The sequence below is a fragment of the Somniosus microcephalus genome, unplaced genomic scaffold (genome assembly GCF_052327205.1).
Source record: "Somniosus microcephalus isolate GS21.2 unplaced genomic scaffold, FLI_Smic_1.0 unresolved_chr1, whole genome shotgun sequence".
Classification (NCBI taxonomy): Eukaryota; Metazoa; Chordata; class Chondrichthyes; order Squaliformes; family Somniosidae; genus Somniosus; species Somniosus microcephalus.
In genome coordinates this window covers 111,387,264-111,405,813 of record NW_028225179.1, presented here as the reverse complement: position 1 = coordinate 111,405,813, position 18,550 = coordinate 111,387,264, and positions in this window count along the sequence as shown.

Genomic DNA, 18,550 nt, shown 5'->3' with positions numbered 1-18,550 from the left:
GAGTCGGTGAGTGAGGGGGTCTGAGAGTCGTTAAGTGAGGTGGACTGAGAGTAAGAGAATCAGGGGGGACAGAGAGTACGTGAGTGAGGGGGGAATGAGAGTCGGTGAGAGAGGTAAGAGTGAGAGTCGGTGAGTGAGGGGGGACTGAGAGTCAGTGAGTGAGGGGGGACTGAGTGTCGGTGAGTGAGGGGGGACTGAGAGTCGGTGAGTGAGGGGGGACTGAGAGTCGGTGAGTGAGGGGGACTGAGAGTCGGTGAGTGAGGGGGGACTGAGAATCGGTGAGTGAGGGGGAACTGAGTCGGTGAATGAGGGGGACTGAGAGTCAGTGAGTGAGAGGGGGTACTGAGAGTCGGTGAGTGAGAGGGGACTGAGAGTCAGTGAGTGAGGGGGGACTGAGAGTCCGTGAGTGAGGGGGGACTGAGAGTCGGTGAGTGAGGGGGGACTGAGAGTCGGTGAGTGAGGGGGACTGAGAGTCGGTGAGTGAGGGGGGACTGAGAGTCGGTCAGTGAGGGGGGACTGAGAGTCGGTGAGTGAGGGGGACTGAGAGTCTGTGAGTGAGGGGGGACTGAGAGTCGGTGAGTGAGGGGGGACTGAGTGTCGGTGAGTGAGGAGGGACTGAGAGTCGATGAGTGAGTGGGACTGATAGTCGGTGAGTGAGGACGGACTGAGAGTCGGTGAGTGAGGGGGGACTGAGAGTCGGTGAGTGAGGACGGACTGAGAGTCGGTGAGTGAGGGGGGACTGAGAGTCGGTGAGTGAGGGGGGACTGAGAGTCGGTGAGTGAGGGGGGACTGAGGGTCGGTGAGTGAGGAGGGAGTGAGAGTAGGTGAGTGAGGTGGGACTGAGAGTCGGTGAGTGAGGGGGGACTGAGAGTCGGTGAGTGAGGGGGGACTGAGAGTCGGTGAGTGAGGGGGGACTGAGTGTCGGTGAGTGAGGGGGGACTGAGAGTCGGTGAGTGAGAGGGGGTACTGAGAGTCGGTGAGTGAGGGGGGACTGAGAGTCGGTGAGTGAGGGGGGACTGAGAGTCGGTGAGTGAGGGGGTACTGAGAGTCGGTGAGTGAGGGGGGACTGAGATTCGGGGAGTGAGGGGGAACATAAGTCGGTGAGGGAGGGGGGACTGAGAGTCGATGAGTGAGGGGGGACTGAGAGTCGGTGAGTGAGGGGGGACAGAGAGTCGGTGAGTGAGGGGGGACTGAGAGTCGGTGAGTGAGGGGGTACTGAGAGTCGGTGAGTGAGGGGGGACTGAGAGTCTGTGAGTGAGGGGGGACTGAGAGTCGGTGAGTTAGTGGGGACTGAGAGTCGGTGAGTGAGGGGGGACAGAGTCTCGGTGAGTGATGGGGACTGAGAGTCGGGGAGTGAGGGGGGACTGAGAGTCGGTGAGTGAGGGGGGGCTGAGAGTCGGTGAGTGAGGGGGGACTGAGAGTCGGTGAGTGAGGGGGACTGAGAGTCGGTGAGTGAGGGTGGACTGAGAGTTGGTGAGTGAGGGGGGACAGAGGGTCGGTGAGTGAGGAGGGACTGAGAGTCGGTGAGTGAGGGAGGACTGGGAGTCGGTGAGTGAGGGGGTACTGAGAGTCGGTGAGTGAGGGCGGACTGAGAGTCGGTGAGTGAGGGGGCACTGAGAGTCAGTGAGTGAGGGGGGACTGAGAGTCGGTGAGTGAGGGGGGACTGAGAGTCGGTGAGTGAGGGGGGACTGAGAGTCGGTGAGTGAGGGGGGGACTGAGAGTCGGGGAGTGAGGGGGAACTGAGAGTCGGTGAGTGAGGGGGCCTGAGAGTCGATGAGTGAGGGGGGACTATGCGTCGGTGAGTGAAGGGGGACTGAGAGTCGGTGAGTGAGGGGGGACTGAGAGTCGATGAGTGAGGGGTGACTCAGCGTCGGTGAGTGAAGGGGGACTGAGAGTCGGTGAGTGAGGGGGGACTGAGAGTATGTGAGTGAGGGGGGACTGAGAGTCGGTGAGTGATGGGGACTGAGAGTCGGTGAGTGAGGGGGGACGGAGAGTCGGTGAGTGAGGGGGGACTGAGAGTCGGTGAGTAAGGGGGGACTGAGAGTCGGTGAGTGAGGGGGGACTGAGAGTCGGTGAGTAAGGGGGGACTGAGAGTCGGTGAGTGAGGTGGGACAGAGAGTCGGTGAGTGAGGGTGGCTGAGAGTCGGTGAGTGAGGGGGGACTGAGAGTCGGTGAGAGAGGGGGACTGAGAGTCGGTGTGTGAGGGGGACTGAGAGTCTGTGAGTGAGTGGGACTGAGAGTCGGTGAGTGAGGGGAGACTGAGAGTCGGTGAGTGAAGGGGTACTGAGAGTCGGTGAGTGAGGGGGACTGAGAGTCGGTGAGTGAGGGGGGACTGAAAGTCGGTGAGTGAGGGGGGACAGAGAGTCGGTGAGTGGGCGGGGACTGAGAGTCGGTGAGTGAGGGGTGACTGAGCATCGGTGAGTGAGGGGGGACTGAGAGTCGGTGAGTGAGGGGGGACTGAGAGTCGGTGAGTGAGGGGGGACTGAGAGTCTGTGAGTGAGGGGGGACTGAGAGTCGGTGAGTTAGTGGGGACTGAGAGTCGGTGAGTGAGGGGGGACAGAGTCTCGGTGAGTGATGGGGACTGAGAGTCGGGGAGTGAGGGGGGACTGAGAGTCGGTGAGTGAGGGGGACTGAGAGTCGGTGAGTGAGGGGGGGCTGAGAGTCGGTGAGTGAGGGGGGACTGAGAGTCGGTGATCGAGGGGGTATTGAGAGTCGGTGAGTGAGGGGAACTCAGTCGGTGAGTGATGGGGAGTGAGAGTCAGTGAGTGAGGGGGACTGAGAGTCCGTGAGTGAGGGAGGCTGAGAGCCGGTGAGTGAGGGGGACTGAGGGTCGCTGAGTGAGTTGGGTCTGAGAGTCGGTGAGTGAGGGGGACTGAGAGTCATTGCGTGAGGGGGGACTGAGAGTCGGTGAGTGAGGAGGCACTGAGAGTCGGTGAGTGAGGGGGGACTGAGAGTCTTGGATTGAGGGGGGATTGAGAGTCGGTGAGTGAGGGGGGACGGAGGGTCGGTGAGTGAGGAGGGACTGAGAGTCGGTGAGTGAGGGAGGACTGGGAGTCGGTGAGTGAGGGGGTACTGAGAGTCGGTGAGTGAGGGCGGACTGAGAGTCGGTGAGTGAGGGGGCACTGAGAGTCAGTGAGTGAGGGGGGACTGAGAGTCGGTGAGTGAGGGGGGACTGAGAGTCGGTGAGTGAGGGGGGACTGAGAGTCGGTGAGTGAGGGGGGGACTGAGAGTCGGGGAGTGAGGGGGGACTGAGAGTCAGTGAGTGAGGGGGCCTGAGAGTCGATGAGTGAGGGGTGACTATGCGTCGGTGAGTGAAGGGGGACTGAGAGTCGGTGAGTGAGGGGGGACTCAGAGTCGATGAGTGAGGGGTGACTCAGCGTCGGTGAGTGAAGGGGGACTGAGAGTCGGTGAGTGAGGGGGGACTGAGAGTATGTGAGTGAGGGGGGACTGAGAGTCGGTGAGTGATGGGGACTGAGAGTCGGTGAGTGAGGGTGGCTGAGAGTCGGTGAGTGAGGGGGGACTGAGAGTCGGTGAGAGAGGGGGACTGAGAGTCGGTGTGTGAGGGGGACTGAGAGTCTGTGAGTGAGTGGGACTGAGAGTCGGTGAGTGAGGGGAGACTGAGAGTTGGTGAGTGAAGGGGTACTGAGAGTCAGTGAGTGAGGGGGACTGAGAGTCGGTGAGTGAGGGGGGACTGAGAGTCAGTGAGGGAGGGGGACAGAGAGTCGGTGAGTGAGAGGGGACTGAGAGTCAGTGAGTGAGGGGAGACTGAGAGTCGGTGAGTGAGGGGGGACTGAGAGTCGGTGAGTGAGGGGGGACTGAGAGTTGGTGAGGGAGGGCGGACTGAGAGTCTGTGAGTGACGGGGACTGAGAGTCGGTAAGTGATGGGGGACTGAGAGTCTGTGAGTGCGGGGGGACGGAGAGTCGGTGAGTGAGGGGGGACTGAGAGTCGGTGAGTGAGGGGGGACTGAGCGTCGGTGAGGGGGGACTGAGATTCGATGAGGGAGGGGGACTGAGAGTCGGTGAGTGAGGGGGGACTGAGAGTCAGTGAGGGAGGGGGACAGAGAGTCGGTGAGTGAGAGGGGACTGAGAGTCAGTGAGTGAGGGGAGACTGAGAGTCGGTGAGTGAGGGGGGACTGAGAGTCGGTGAGTGAGGGGGGACTGAGAGTCGGTGAGGGAGGGCGGACTGAGAGTCTGTGAGTGACGGGGACTGAGAGTCGGTAAGTGATGGGGGACTGAGAGTCTGTGAGTGCGGGGGGACGGAGAGTCGGTGAGTGAGGGGGGACTGAGAGTCGGTGAGTGAGGGGGGACTGAGAGTCGGTGAGTGAGTGGGACTGAGAGTCGGTGAGTGAGGGGGGACTGAGAGTCGGTGAGTGACGGGGACTGAGAGTCGGTGAGTGAGGGGGACTGAGAGTCGGTGTGTGAAGGGGACTGAGAGTCGGTGAGTGAGGGGGGACTGAGAGTCGGTGAGTGAGGGGGGACTGAGAGTCGGTGAGTGAGGGGGGACTGAGAGTCGGTGAGTGAGGGGGACTGAGAGTCGGTGAGTGAGGGGGGACTGAGAGTCAGTGAGTGAGGTGGTACTGAGAGTCGGTGAGTGAGGTTGGCTGAGAGTCGGTGTGTGAGGGGGGACTGAGAGTCGGAGAGTGAGGGGGGACTGAGAGTCGGTGAGTGAGGGGGGACTGAGAGTCGGTGAGTGAGGGGGGACTGAGGGTCGGTGAGTGAGGAGGGACTTAGAGTCGGTGAGTGAGGGGTGACTGAGAGTCGGTGAGTGAGGGGGGACTGAGAGTCGCTGAGTGAGGGGGGACTGAGGGTCGGTGAGTGAGGGGGGACTGAGAGTCGGTGAGTGAGGGGGGACTGAGAGTCGGTGAGTGAGGGGGGACTGGGAGTCGGTGAGTGAGGGGGGACTGAGTCGGTGAATGAGGGGGGACTGAGAGTCGGTGAGTGAGGGGGACTGAGAGTCGGTGAGTGAGGGGGGACTGAGAGACGGTGAGTGAGGGGGGACTGACAGTCGGTGAGTGAGGGGGGACTGAGTGTCGGTGAATGAGGGGGGACTGAGAGTCGGTGAGTGAGGGGGGACTGAGAGTCGGTGAGTGAGGGGGGATTGAGAGTCAGTGAGTGAGGGGGGACTTAGAGTCGGTGAGTGAGGGGGGACTGACAGTCGGTGAGTGAGGGGGGACTGAGAGTCGGTGAGTGAGCGGGGACTGACAGTCGCTGAGTGAGGGGGACTGAGAGTCGGTGAGTGAGGGGGGACGGAGAGTCGGTGTGTGAGGGGGGACTGAGAGTCGGTGTGTGAGGGGGGACTGAGAGTCGGTGAGTGAGGGGGGACTGAGAGTCGGTGAGTGAGGGGGGACTGAGCGTCGGTGAGTGAGGGGGTCTGAGTTTCGGTGAGGGAGGGGGACAGAGTCGGTGAGTGAGGGGGGACTGAGAGTCAGTGAGGGAGGGGGACAGAGAGTCGGTGAGTGAGGGCGGACTGAGAGTCAGTGAGTGAGGGGGGACTGAGAGTCGGTGAGTGAGGCAGGACTGAGAGTCGGTGAGTGAGGGGGGACTGAGAGTCGGTGAGTGAGGGGGGACTGAGAGTCGGTGAGGGAGGGCGGACTGAGAGTCTGTGAGTGACAGGGACTGAGAGTCGGTGAGTGATGGGGGACTGAGAGTCGGTGAGTGACGGGGACTGAGAGTCGGTGAGTGAGGGGGGACTGAGAGTCGGTCAGTGAGGGGGGACTGAGAGTCGGTGAGTGAGGGGGACTGAGAGTCTGTGAGTGAGGGGGGACGGAGAGTCGGTGAGTGAGGGGGGACAGAGTCGGTGAGTGAGGGGGGACTGAGAGTCGGTGAGTGAGGGGGGACTGAGAGTCGGTGAGTGAGGGGGGACTGAGTGTCGGTGAGTGAGGAGGGACTGAGAGTCGATGAGTGAGTGGGACTGAGAGTCGGTGAGTGAGGGGGGAGTGAGAGTCGGTGAGTGACGAGGACTGAGAGTCGGTGAGTGAGTGGGACTGAGAGTCGGTGAGTGAAGGGGACTGAGAGTCGGTGAGTGAGGGGGGACTGAGCGTCGGTGAGTGAGGGGAACTGAGTCGGTGAGTGAGGGGGGACTGAGAGTCGGAGAGTGAGGGGGGACTGAGAGTCGGAGAGTGAGGGGGGACTGAGAGTCGGTGAGTGAGGGGGGACTGAGAGTCGGTGAGTGAGGAGGGACTGAGAGTCGGTGAGTGAGGGGGGATTGAGAGTCAGTGAGTGAGGGGGGACTGAAAGTCGGTGAGGGAGGGGGGAATGAGAGTCAGTGAGTGAGGGGGGACTGAGTCGCTGAGTGAGGGGGGACTGAGAGTCGGTGAGTGAGGGGGGACTGAGAGTCGGTGAGGGAGGGGGCACTGAGAGTCAGTGAGTGAGGGGGGACAGAGTCGCTGAGTGAGGGGGGACTGAGAGTCGGTGAATGAGGGGGACTGAGAGTCGGTGAGTGAGGGGGGAGTGAGTGTCGGTGAGTGAGGGGGGACTGAGAGTCGGTGAGTGAGGGGGGACTGAGAGTCGGTGAGTGAGGGGGACTGAGAGTCGGTGAGTGAGGGGGGACTGAGAATCGGTGAGTGAGGGGGGACTGAGAGTCGGTGAGTGAGGGGGGACTGAGTCGGTGAATGAGGGGGACTGAGAGTCGGTGAGTGAGGGGGGACTGAGAGTCGGTGAGTGAGGGGGGACTGAGTCAGTGAATGAGGGGGACTGAGAGTCAGTGAGTGAGGGGGGACTGAGAGTCGGTGAGTGAGGGGGGACTGAGAGTCTGTGAGTGAGGGGGTACTGAGAGTCGGAGAGTGAGGGGGGACTGAGAGTCGGTGAGTGAGGGGGGACTGAGAGTCGGTGAGTGAGGAGGGACTGAGAGTCGGTGAGTGAGGGGGGACTGAGAGTCGGTGAGTGAGGGGGGACTGAGAGTTGGTGAGTGAGGGGGGACTGAGCGTCGGTGAGTGAGGGGGGACTGAGATTCGGTGAGGGAGGGGGACAGAGTCGGTGAGTGAGGGGGGACTGAGAGTCAGTGAGGGAGGGGGACAGAGAGTCGGTGAGTGAGGGCGGACTGAGAGTCAGTGAGTGAGGGGGGACTGAGAGTCGGTGAGTGAGGGGGGACTGAGAGTCGGTGAGTGAGGGGGGACTGAGAGTCGGTGAGTGAGGGGGGACTGAGAGTCGGTGAGGGAGGGCGGACTGAGAGTCTGTGAGTGACAGGGACTGAGAGTCGGTGAGTGATGGGGGACTGAGAGTCGGTGAGTGACGGGGTCTGAGAGTCGGTGAGTGAGGGGGGACTGAGAGTCGGTCAGTGATGGCGGACTGAGAGTCGGTGAGTGAGGGGGACTGAGAGTCTGTGAGTGAGGGGGGACGGAGAGTCGGTGAGTGAGGGGGGACAGAGTCGGTGAGTGAGGGGGGACTGAGAGTCGGTGAGTGAGGGGGGACTGAGAGTCGGTGAGTGAGGGGGGACTGAGTGTCGATGAGTGAGGAGGGACTGAGAGTCGATGAGTGAGTGGGACTGAGAGTCGGTGAGTGAGGGGGGAGTGAGAGTCGGTGAGTGACGAGGACTGAGAGTCGGTGAGTGAGTGGGACTGAGAGTCGGTGAGTGAAGGGGACTGAGAGTCGGTGAGTGAGGGGGGACTGAGCGTCGGTGAGTGAGGGGGACTGAGTCGGTGAGTGAGGGGGGACTGAGAGTCGGTGTGTGAGGGGGGACTGAGAGTCGGAGAGTGAGGGGGGACTGAGAGTCGGTGAGTGAGGGGGGACTGAGAGTCGGTGAGTGAGGAGGGACTGAGAGTCGGTGAGTGAGGGGGGATTGAGAGTCAGTGAGTGAGGGGGGACTGAAAGTCGGTGAGGGAGGGGGTAATGAGAGTCAGTGAGTGAGGGGGGACTGAGTCGCTGAGTGAGGGGGGACTGAGAGTCGGTGAGTGAGGGGGGACTGAGAGTCGGTGAGGGAGGGGGGACTGAGAGTCAGTGAGTGAGGGGGGACAGAGTCGCTGAATGAGGGGGGACTGAGAGTCGGTGAATGAGGGGGACTGAGAGTCGGTGAGTGAGGGGGAACAGAGTCGGTGAGTGAGGGCGGACTGAGAGTCAGTGAGTGAGGGGGGACTGAGAGTCGGTGAGTGAGGGGGGACTGAGAGTCGGTGAGTGAGGGGGACTGAGAGTCGGTGAGTGAGGGGGGACTGAGAATCGGTGAGTGAGGGGGGACTGAGTCGGTGAATGAGGGGGACTGAGAGTCGGTGAGTGAGGGGGGACTGAGAGTCGGTGAGTGAGGGGGGACTGAGTCAGTGAATGAGGGGGACTGAGAGTCGGTGAGTGAGGGGGGACTGAGAGTCTGTGAGTGAGTGGGTACTGAGAGTCGGAGAGTGAGGGGGGACTGAGAGTCGGTGAGTGAGGGGGGACTGAGAGTCGGTGAGTGAGGAGGGACTGAGAGTCGGTGAGTGAGGGGGTACTGAGAGTCAGTGAGTGAGGGGGGACTGAGAGTCGGTGAGTGAGGGGGGACTGAGAGTCGGTGAGTGAGGGGGGACTGAGAGTCGGTGAGTGAGGGGGGGTTGAGATTCGGTGAGTGAGGGAGGACTGAGAGTCGGTGAGTGAGGGGGGACTGAGAGTCGGTGAGTGAGGGGGGACTGAGAGTCGGTGAGTGAGGAGGGACTGAGAGTCGGTGAGTGAGGGGGGACTGAGAGTCGGTGAGTGAGGGGGACTGAGAGTCGGTGAGTGAGGGGGACTGAGAGTCGGTGAGTGAGGGGGACTGAGAGCCGGTGAGTGAGGGGGGACTGAGAGTCGGTGAGTGAGGGGGGACTGAGTGTCGGTGAGTGAGGGGGGAATGAGTGTCGGTGAGTGAGGGGGGACTGAGAGTCGGTGAGCGAGGGGGGACTGAGAATCGATGAGCGAGGGGGTACTGAGAGGCGATGAGTGAGGGGGGACTGAGAGTCGGTGAGTGAGGGGGACTGAGAGTCGGTGAGTGAGGGGGGACTGTGAATCGGTGAGTGAGAGGGGACTGAGAGTCGGTGAGTGAGGGGTGAGTGAACATCGGTGAGTGAGGGGGGACTGAGAGTCGGTGAGTGAGGGGGGACTGAGAGTCGGTGAGTGAGGGGGGACTGAGATTCTGTGAGTGAGGGGGGACTGAGAGTCGGTGAGTGAGTGGGGACTGAGAGTCGGTGAGTGAGGGGGGACAGAGACTCGGTGAGTGATGGGGACTGAGAGTCGGTGAGTGAGGGGGACTGAGAGTCGGTGAGTGAGGGGGGACTGAGAGTCGGTGAGTGAGGGGGGACTGAGAGTCGGTGAGTGAGGGGGTACTGTGAGTCGGTGAGTGAGTGGAACTGAGAGCCTGTGAGTGAGGAGGACTGAGAGTCGGTGAGTGAGGGGGACTGAGAGTCGGTGAGTGAGGGGGGACTGAGAGTCGGTGAGTGAGGGGGACTGAGAGTCGGTGAGTGAAGGGGGACTGAGAGTCGGTGAGTGAGTGGGACTGAGAGCCTGTGAGTGAGTGGGACTGAGAGCCTGTGAGTGAGGGGCACTGAGTCGGTGAGTGAGGGGGACTGAGGGTCGGTGGGTGAGGGGGACTGAGAGTCGTTGAGTGAGGGGGGACTGAGAGTCGGTGAGTGAGGGGGACTGAGAGTCGGTGAGTGAGGGGGCCTGAGAATCGGTGAGTGAGGGGGACTGAGAGTCGGTGAGTGAGGGGGGACTGAGAGCCTGTGAGTGAAGCGGGACTGAGAGTCGGTGAGTGAGGGGGGACTGAGAGTCGGTGAGTGAGGGGGACTGAGTGTCAGTGAGTGAGGGGGACTGAGAGTTGGTGAGTGAGGGGGACTGAGAGTCGGTGAGAGAGGAGGGACTGACAGTCGGTGAGTGAGGGTGGACTGAGAGTCGGTCTGTGAGGGGGGACTGAGAGTCGATGAGTGAGTGGGACTGAGAGTCGGTGAGTGACGGGGACTGAGAGTCGGTGAGTGAGGGGGGCTGAGAGTCGGTGGGTGAGGGGGGACTGAGAGTCGGTGAGTGAGGGGGGACTGAGAGTCGGTGAGCGAGGGGGACGGAGAGTCGGTGAATGAGAGTGGACTGAGAGTCGGTGGTTGAGGGGGGACAGAGGGTCGGTGAGTGAGGAGGGACTGAGAGTCGGTGAGTGAGGGAGGACTGAGATTCGGTGAGTGAGGGGGTACTGAGAGTCGGTGAGTGAGGGCGGACTGAGAGTCGATGAGTGAGGGGGCACTGAGAGTCGGTGAGTGAGGGGGGACTGAGAGTCGGTGTGTGAGGGGGGACTGAGAGTCGGTGAGTGAGGGGGGACTGAGAGTCGGTGAGTGAGGGGGTACTGAGAGTCGGTGAGTGAGGGGGGACTGAGAGTCGGTGAGTGAGGGGGCCTGAGAGTCGATGAGTGAGGGGTGACTATGCGTCGGTGAGTGAAGGCGGACTGAGAGTCGGTGAGTGAGGGGGGACTGAGAGTCGATGAGTGAGGGGTGACTAAGCGTCGGTGAGTGAAGGGGGACTGAGAGTCGGTAAGTGAGGGGGGACTGAGAGTATGTGAGTGAGGGGGGACTGAGAGTCGGTGAGTGAGGGGGGACTGACAGTCGGTGAGTGAGGGGGACTGAGAGTCGGTGAGTGAGGGGGGACGGAGAGTCGGTGAGTGAGGGGGGACTGAGTCGGCGTGTGAGGGGGGACTGAGAGTCGGTGAGTGAGGGGGGACTGAGAGTCGGTGAGTGATGGGGGACTGAGCGTCGGTGAGAGGGGACTGAGATTCGGTGAGGGAGGGGGACTGAGAGTCGGTGAGTGAGGGGGGACTGAGAGTCAGTGAGGGAGGGGGACAGAGAGTCGGTGAGTGAGAGGGGACTGAGAGTCAGTGAGTGAGGGGAGACTGAGAGTCGGTGAGAGAGGGGGGACTGAGAGTCGGTGAGTGAGGGGGGACTGAGAGTCGGTGAGTGAGGGGGGACTGAGAGTCGGTGAGGGAGGGCGGACTGAGAGTCTGTGAGTGACGGGGACTGAGAGTCGGTAAGTGATGGGGGACTGAGAGTCGGTGAGTGACGGGGACTGAGAGTCGGTGAGTGAGGGGGGACTGAGAGTCGGTGAGTGAGGGGGGACTGAGAGTCGGTGAGTGAGGGGGGACTGAGAGTCGGTGAGTGAGGGGGACTGAGAGTCGGTGAGTGAGGGGGGACTGAGAGTCGGTCAGTGAGGGGGGACTGAGAGTCGGTGAGTGAGGGGGACTGAGAGTCTGTGAGTGAGGGTGGACTGAGAGTCGGTGAGTGAGGGGGGACGGAGAGTCGGTGAGTGAGGGGAGACTGAGAGTCTGTGAGTGAGGGGGGACGGAGAGTCGGTGAGTGAGGGGGGACTGAGTGTCGGTGAGTGAGGAGGGACTGAGAGTCGATGAGTGAGTGGGACTGAGAGTCGGTGAGTGAGGGGGGACTGAGAGTCGGTGAGTGACGGGAACTGAGAGTCGGTGAGTGAGGGGGACTGAGAGTCGGTGAGTGAAGGGGACTGAGAGTCGGTGAGTGAGGGGGGACTGAGAGTCGGTGAGTGAGGGGGGACTGAGAGTCGGTGAGTGAGGAGGGACTGAGAGTCGGTGAGTGAGGGGGGACTGAGAGTCGGTGAGTGAGGTGGGACTGAGGGTCGGTGAGTGAGGAGGGACTGAGAGTCGGTGAGTGAGGGGGGACTGAGAGTCGGTGAGTGAGGGGGGACTGAGAGTCGCTGACTGAGGGGGGAATGAGGGTCGGTGAGTGAGGGGGGACTGAGAGTCGGTGAGTGAGGGGGGACTGAGAGTCGGTGAGTGAGGGGGGACTGAGAGTCGGTGAGTGAGGGGGGACTGAGAGTCGGTGAGTGAGGGGGGACTGAGAGTCGGTGAGTGAGGGGGGACTGAGAGTCGGTGAGTGAGGGGGACTGAGAGTCGGTGAGTGAGGGGGGACTGAGAGTCGGTGAGTGAGGGGGGACTGGGAGTCGGTGAGTGAGGGGGGACAGAGTCGGTGAATGAGGGGGGACTGAGAGTCGGTGAGTGAGGGGGACTGAGAGTCGGTGAGTGAGGGGGGACTGAGAGTCGGTGAGTGAGGGGGGACTGAGAGTCGGTGAGTGAGGGGGGACTGAGTCGGTGAGTGAGGGGGGACTGAGAGTCGGTGAGTGAGGGGGGACTGAGAGTCGGTGAGTGAGGGGGGACTGAGAGTCGGTGAGTGAGGGGGGACTGAGAGTCGGTGAATGAGGGGGGACTGAGAGTCGGTGAGTGAGGGGGACTGAGAGTCGGTGAGTGAGGGGGACTGAGAGTCGGTGAGTGAGGGGGGACTGAGAGTCGGTGAGTGAGGGGGGACTGAGAGTCGGTGAGTGAGGGGGGACTGAGTGTCGGTGAGTGAGGGGGGACTGAGAGTCGGTGAGTGAGGGGGGCTCTGAGAGTCGGTGAGTGAGGGGGGACTGAGAGTCGGTGAGTGAGGGGGGACTGAGAGTCGGTGAGTGAGGGGGGACTTAGAGTCGGTGAGTGAGGGGGGACTGAGAGTCGGTGAGTGAGGGGGGACTGAGAGTCGGTGAGTGAGGGGGGACTGAGAGTCGGTGAGTGAGGGGGGACTGAGTCAGTGAGTGAGGGGGGACTGAGAGTCGGTGAGTGAGGGGGGACTGAGAGTCAGTGAGTGAGGGGTGACTTAGAGTCGGTGAGTGAGGGGGGACTGAGAGTCGGTGAGTGAGCGGGGACTGAGAGTCGGTGAGTGAGGGGGGACTGAGAGTCGGTGAGTGAGGGGGGACTGAGTCGGTGAATGAGGGGGACTGAGAGCCGGTGAGTGAGTGGGGACTGAGAGTCGGTGAGTGAGGGGGGACTGAGAGTCAGTGAGTGAGAGGGGGTACTGAGTGTCGGTGAGTGAGAGGGGACTGAGAGTCAGTGAGTGAGGGGGGACTTAGAGTCGGTGAGTGAGGGGGGACTGAGAGTCGGTGAGTGAGGGGGGACTGAGAGTCGGGGAGTGAGGGGGGACTGAGAGTCGGTGAGGGAGGGAGGACTGAGAGTCGGTGAGTGAGGGGGGACAGGGAGTCGTTGAGTGAGGGGGGACTGAGAGTCGGTGAGTGAGGGGGGACTGCGAGTCGGTGAGTGAGGGGGGACTGAGAGTCGGTGAGTGAGGGGTGACTGAGCATCGGTGAGTGAGGGGGGACTGAGAGTCGGTGAGTGAGGGGGAACTGAGAGTCGGTGAGTGAGGGGGGACTGAGAGTCTGTGAGTGAGGGGGGACTGAGAGTCGGTGAGTGAGTGGGGACTGAGAGTCGGTGAGTGTGGGGGGACTGAGAGTCGGTGAGTGAGGGGGGACTGAGAGTCGGTGAGTGAGGGGGGACTGAGTCGGTGAGTGAGGGGGGACTGAGAGTCGGTGAGTGAGAGGGGATTGAGAGTCGGTGAGTGAGGGGGACTGAGAGTCGGTGAGTGAGGGTGGACTGAGAGTCGGTGAGTGAGGGGGGAAAGAGGGTCGGTGAGTCAGGAGGGACTGAGAGTCGGTGAGTGAGGGAGGATTGAGAGTCGGTGAGTGAGGGGGTACTGAGAGTCGGTGAGTGAGGGCGGACTGAGAGTCGTTGAGTGAGGGGGCACTGAGAGTCGGTGAGTGAGGGGGGACTGAGAGTCGGTGTGTGAGGGGGGACTGAGAGTCGGTGAGTGAGGGGGGACTGAGAGTTGGTGAGTGAGGGGGGACTGAGAGTCGGTGAGTGAGGGGGGACTGAGAGTCGGTGAGTGAGGGGGCCTGAGAGTCGATGAGTGAGGGGTGACTATGCGTCGGTGAGTGAAGGGGGACTGAGAGTCGGTGAGTGAGGGGGGACTGAGAGTCGATGAGTGAGGGGTGACTAAGCGTCGGTGAGTGAAGGGGGACTGAGAGTCGGTGAGTGAGGGGGGACTGAGAGTCTGTGAGTGAGGGGGGACTGAGTGTCGGTGAGTGAGGGGGGACTGAGAGTCGGTGAGTGAGGGGGGACTGAGTGTCGGTGAGTGAGGGGGGACTGAGAGTCAGTGAGTGAGGGGGGACTTAGAGTCGGTGAGTGAGGGGGGACTGAGAGTCGGTGAGTGAGGGGGGCTCTGAGAGTCGGTGAGTGAGGGGGGACTGAGAGTCGGTGAGTGAGGGGGGACTGAGAGTCAGTGAGTGAGGGGGGACTTAGAGTCAGTGAGTGAGCGGGGACTGAGAGTCGGTGAGTGAGGGGGGACTGAGAGTCAGTGAGTGAGGGGGGACTTAGAGTCGGTGAGTGAGGGGGGACTGAGAGTCGGTGAGTGAGGGGGGACTGAGAGTCGGTGAGTGAGGGGGGACTGAGAGTCGGTGAGTGAGGGGGGACTGAGTCAGTGAGTGAGGGGGGACTGAGAGTCGGTGAGTGAGGGGGGACTGAGAGTCAGTGAGTGAGGGGTGACTTAGAGTCGGTGAGTGAGGGGGGACTGAGAGTCGGTGAGTGAGGGGGGACTGAGAGTCGATGAGTGAGGGGTGACTAAGCGTCGGTGAGTGAAGGGGGACTGAGAGTCGGTGAGTGAGGGGGGACTGAGAGTCTGTGAGTGAGGGGGGACTGAGAGTCCGTGAGTGAGGAGGGACTGAGAGTCGGTGAGTGAGGTTGGCTGAGAGTCGGTGTGTGAGGGGGGACTGAGAGTCGGAGAGTGAGGGGGGACTGAGAGTCGGTGAGTGAGGGGGGACTGAGAGTCGGTGAGTGAGGGGGGACTGAGAGTCGATGAGTGAGGGGTGACTAAGCGTCGGTGAGTGAAGGGGGACTGAGAGTCGGTGAGTGAGGGGGGACTGAGAGTCTGTGAGTGAGGGGGGACTGAGAGTCCGTGAGTGAGGAGGGACTGAGAGTCGGTGAGTGAGGTTGGCTGAGAGTCGGTGTGTGAGGGGGGACTGAGAGTCGGAGAGTGAGGGGGGACTGAGAGTCGGTGAGTGAGGGGGGACTGAGAGTCGGTGAGTGAGGGGGGACTGAGGGTCGGTGAGTGAGGAGGGACTGAGAGTCGGTGAGTGAGGGGGGACTGAGAGTCGGTGAGTGAGGGGGGACTGAGAGTCGCTGACTGAGGGGGGAATGAGGGTCGGTGAGTGAGGGGGGACTGAGAGTCGGTGAGTGAGGGGGGACTGAGAGTCGGTGAGTGAGGGGGGACTGAGAGTCGGTGAGTGAGGGGGGACTGAGAGTCGGTGAGTGAGGGGGGACTGAGAGTCGGTGAGTGAGGGGGGACTGAGAGTCGGTGAGTGAGGGGGACTGAGAGTCGGTGAGTGAGGGGGGACTGAGAGTCGGTGAGTGAGGGGGGACTGGGAGTCGGTGAGTGAGGGGGGACTGAGTCGGTGAATGAGGGGGGACTGAGAGTCGATGAGTGAGGGGGACTGAGAGTCGGTGAGTGAGGGGGGACTGAGAGTCGGTGAGTGAGGGGGACTGAGAGTCGGTGAGTGAGGGGGGACTGAGAGTCGGTGAGTGAGGGGGACTGAGAATCGGTGAATGAGGGGGGACTGAGAGTCGGTGAGTGAGGGGGACTGAGAGTCGGTGAGTGAGGGGGACTGAGAGTCGGTGAGTGAGGGGGGACTGAGAGTCGGTGAGTGAGGGGGGACTGAGTGTCGGTGAGTGAGGGGGGACTGAGAGTCGGTGAGTGAGGGGGGCTCTGAGAGTCGGTGAGTGAGGGGGGACTGAGAGTCGCTGACTGAGGGGGGAATGAGGGTCGGTGAGTGAGGGGGGACTGAGAGTCGGTGAGTGAGGGGGGACTGAGAGTCGGTGAGTGAGGGGGGACTGAGAGTCGGTGAGTGAGGGGGGACTGAGAGTCAGTGAGTGAGGGGGGACTTAGAGTCGGTGAGTGAGGGGGGACTGAGAGTCGGTGAGTGAGGGGGGCTCTGAGAGTCGGTGAGTGAGGGGGGACTGAGAGTCGGTGAGTGAGGGGGGACTGAGAGTTGGTGAGTGAGGGGGGACTGAGAGTCGGTGAGTGAGGGGGGACTGAGAGTCGGTGAGTGAGGGGGCCTGAGAGTCGATGAGTGAGGGGTGACTATGCGTCGGTGAGTGAAGGGGGACTGAGAGTCGGTGAGTGAGGGGGGACTGAGAGTCGATGAGTGAGGGGTGACTAAGCGTCGGTGAGTGAAGGGGGACTGAGAGTCGGTGAGTGAGGGGGGACTGAGAGTCGGTGAGTGTGGGGGACTGAGAGTTGGTGAGTGGGGAGGGACTGAGAGTCAGCGAGTGAGGGAAAACTGAGAGTCGGTGAGTGAGGGGGACTGAGAGTCGGTGAGTGAGGGGGAACAGAGAGTCGGTGAGTGAGTGGGGACTGAGAGTCGGTGAGTGAGGGGGGACTGAGAGTCGGTGAGTGAGGGGGAACTGAGAGTCCGTGACTGAGGGTGTACTGAGAGTCGGTGAGTGAGGGGGGACTGAGAGTCGGTGAGTGAGGGGGGACAGAGAGTCGGTGAGTGAGGGGGGACTGAGAGTCGGTGAGTGATGGGGACTGAGAGTCGGTGAGTGATGGGGACTGAGAGTCGGTGAGTGAGAGAGGGACTGAATCGGTGAGTGAGTGGGGACTGAGAGTCGGTGAGTGAGGGGGACTGAGAGTCGGTGAGTGAGGGGGGACTGACAGTCGGTGAGTGAGGGGGGACTGACAGTCGGTGAGTGAGGGGGGACAGAGCGTCGGTGAGTGAGGGGGGACTGAGAGTGGGTGAGTGAGGGGGGACTGAGAGTCGGTGAGTGAGGTGGGACTGAGAGTCGGTGAGTGAGGGGGGACTGAGAGTCGGTGAGTGAGGGGGGACAGAGAGTCCGTGAGTGAGGAGGGACTGAGAGTCGGTGAGTGAGGGTGGACAGAGAGTCGGTGAGAGAGGGGGGACAGAGAGTCGGTGAGTGAGGGGGGAATGAGAGTCGGTGAGTGAGGGGGACTGAGAGTCGGTGAGTGAGGGGGACTGAGAGTCGGTGAGTGAGGGGGGACTGAAAGTCGGTGAGTGAAGGGGACTGAGAGTCGGTGAGTGATGGAGACTGAGAGTCGGTGAGTGAGGGGGGACTGAGAGTCGGTGAGTGAGAGGGGACTGAGAGTCGGTGAGTGATGAGGACTGAGAGTCGGTGAATGAGGGGGGACTGAGAGTCGGTGAGTGAGGGGGGACTGAGAGTCGGTGAGTGATGGGGACTGAGAGTCGGTGAATGAGAGGGGACTGAGAGTCGGTGAGTGAGGGGGGACTGAGAGTCGGTGAGTGAGGGGGGACTGAGAGTCGGTGAGTGAGGGGGGACTGAGAGTCGGTGAGTGAGGGGGGACTGAGAGTCGGTGAGTGAGGTGGGACTGAGAGTCGGTCAGTGAGGGGGGACTGAGAGTCGATGAGTGAGTGGGACTGAGAGTCGGTGAGTGAGTGGGACTGAGAGTCGGTGAGTGAGGGGGGACTGAGAGTCGGTGAGGGGGGACTGAGTGTCGATTAGTGAGGGGGGACTGAGAGTCGGTGAGTGAGGGGGGACCGAGAGTCGGTGAGTGAGGGGGACTGAGAGTCGGTGAGTGAGGGAGGACTGAGAGTCGGTGAGTGAGGGGTGACTAAGCGTCGGTGAGTGAAGGGGGACTGAGAGTCGGAGAGTGAGGGGGGACTGAGAGTCTGTGAGTGAGGGGGGACTGAGAGTCGGTGAGTGAGTGGGGACTGACAGTCGATGAGTGAGGGGGGACAGAGACTCGGTGAGTGATGGGAACGGAGAGTCGGTGAGTGAGGGGGGACGGAGATTCGGTGAGTGAGGGGGGACTGAGAGTCGGTGTGTGAGGGGGGACTGAGAGTCGGTGAGCGAGGGGTGACTGAGAGTCGGTGAATGAGGGGGGACTGAGCGTCGGTGAGTGAGGGGGGACTGAGATTCGGTGAGCGAGGGGGACAGAGAGTCGGTGAGTGAGAGGGGACTGAGAGTCAGTGAGTGAGGGGGGACTGAGTCGGTGAGTGTGGGGGGATTGAGAGTCGGAGACTTAGGGCGGACTGAGAGTCAGTGAGTGAGGGGGGACTGAGAGTCGGTGAGTGAGGGGGGACTGAGAGTCGGTGAGTGAGGTGGGACTGAGAGTCGGTGAGTGAGGGGGGACTGAGAGTCGGTGAGTGAGGGGGGACTGAGAGTCGGTGAATGAGGGGGGACTGAGAGTCGGTGAGTGAGGGGGACTGAGAGTCGGTGAGTGAGGGGGGACTGAGAGTCCGTGAGTGAGGGGGGACTGAGAGTCGGTGAGTGACGGGGACTGAGAGTCAGTGAGTGAGGGGGGACTGAGAGTCGGTGAGTGTGGGGGGATTGAGAGTCGGAGACTTAGGGCGGACTGAGAGTCAGTGAGTGAGGGGGGACTGAGAGTCGGTGAGTGAGGGGGGACTGAGAGTCCGTGAGTGAGGTGGGACTGAGAGTCGGTGAGTGAGGGGGACTGAGAGTCGGTGAGTGAGGGGGGACTGAGAGTCGGTGAGTGAGGGGGACTGAGAGTCGGTGAGTGAGGGGGGACTGAGAGTCCGTGAGTGAGGGGGGACTGAGAGTCGGTGAGTGACGGGGACTGAGAGTCAGTGAGTGAGGGGGGACTGAGAGTCGGTGAGTGAGGGGGGACTGAGAGTCGGTGAGTGAGGGGGGACTGAGAGACGGTGAGTGAGGGGGGACTGAGATTCGGTGAGTGAGGGGGTACTGAGAGTCGGTGAGTGAGGGGGGACTGAGAGTCGGTGAGTGAGGGGGTACTGAGAGTCCGTGAGTGAGGGAAAACTGATGGTC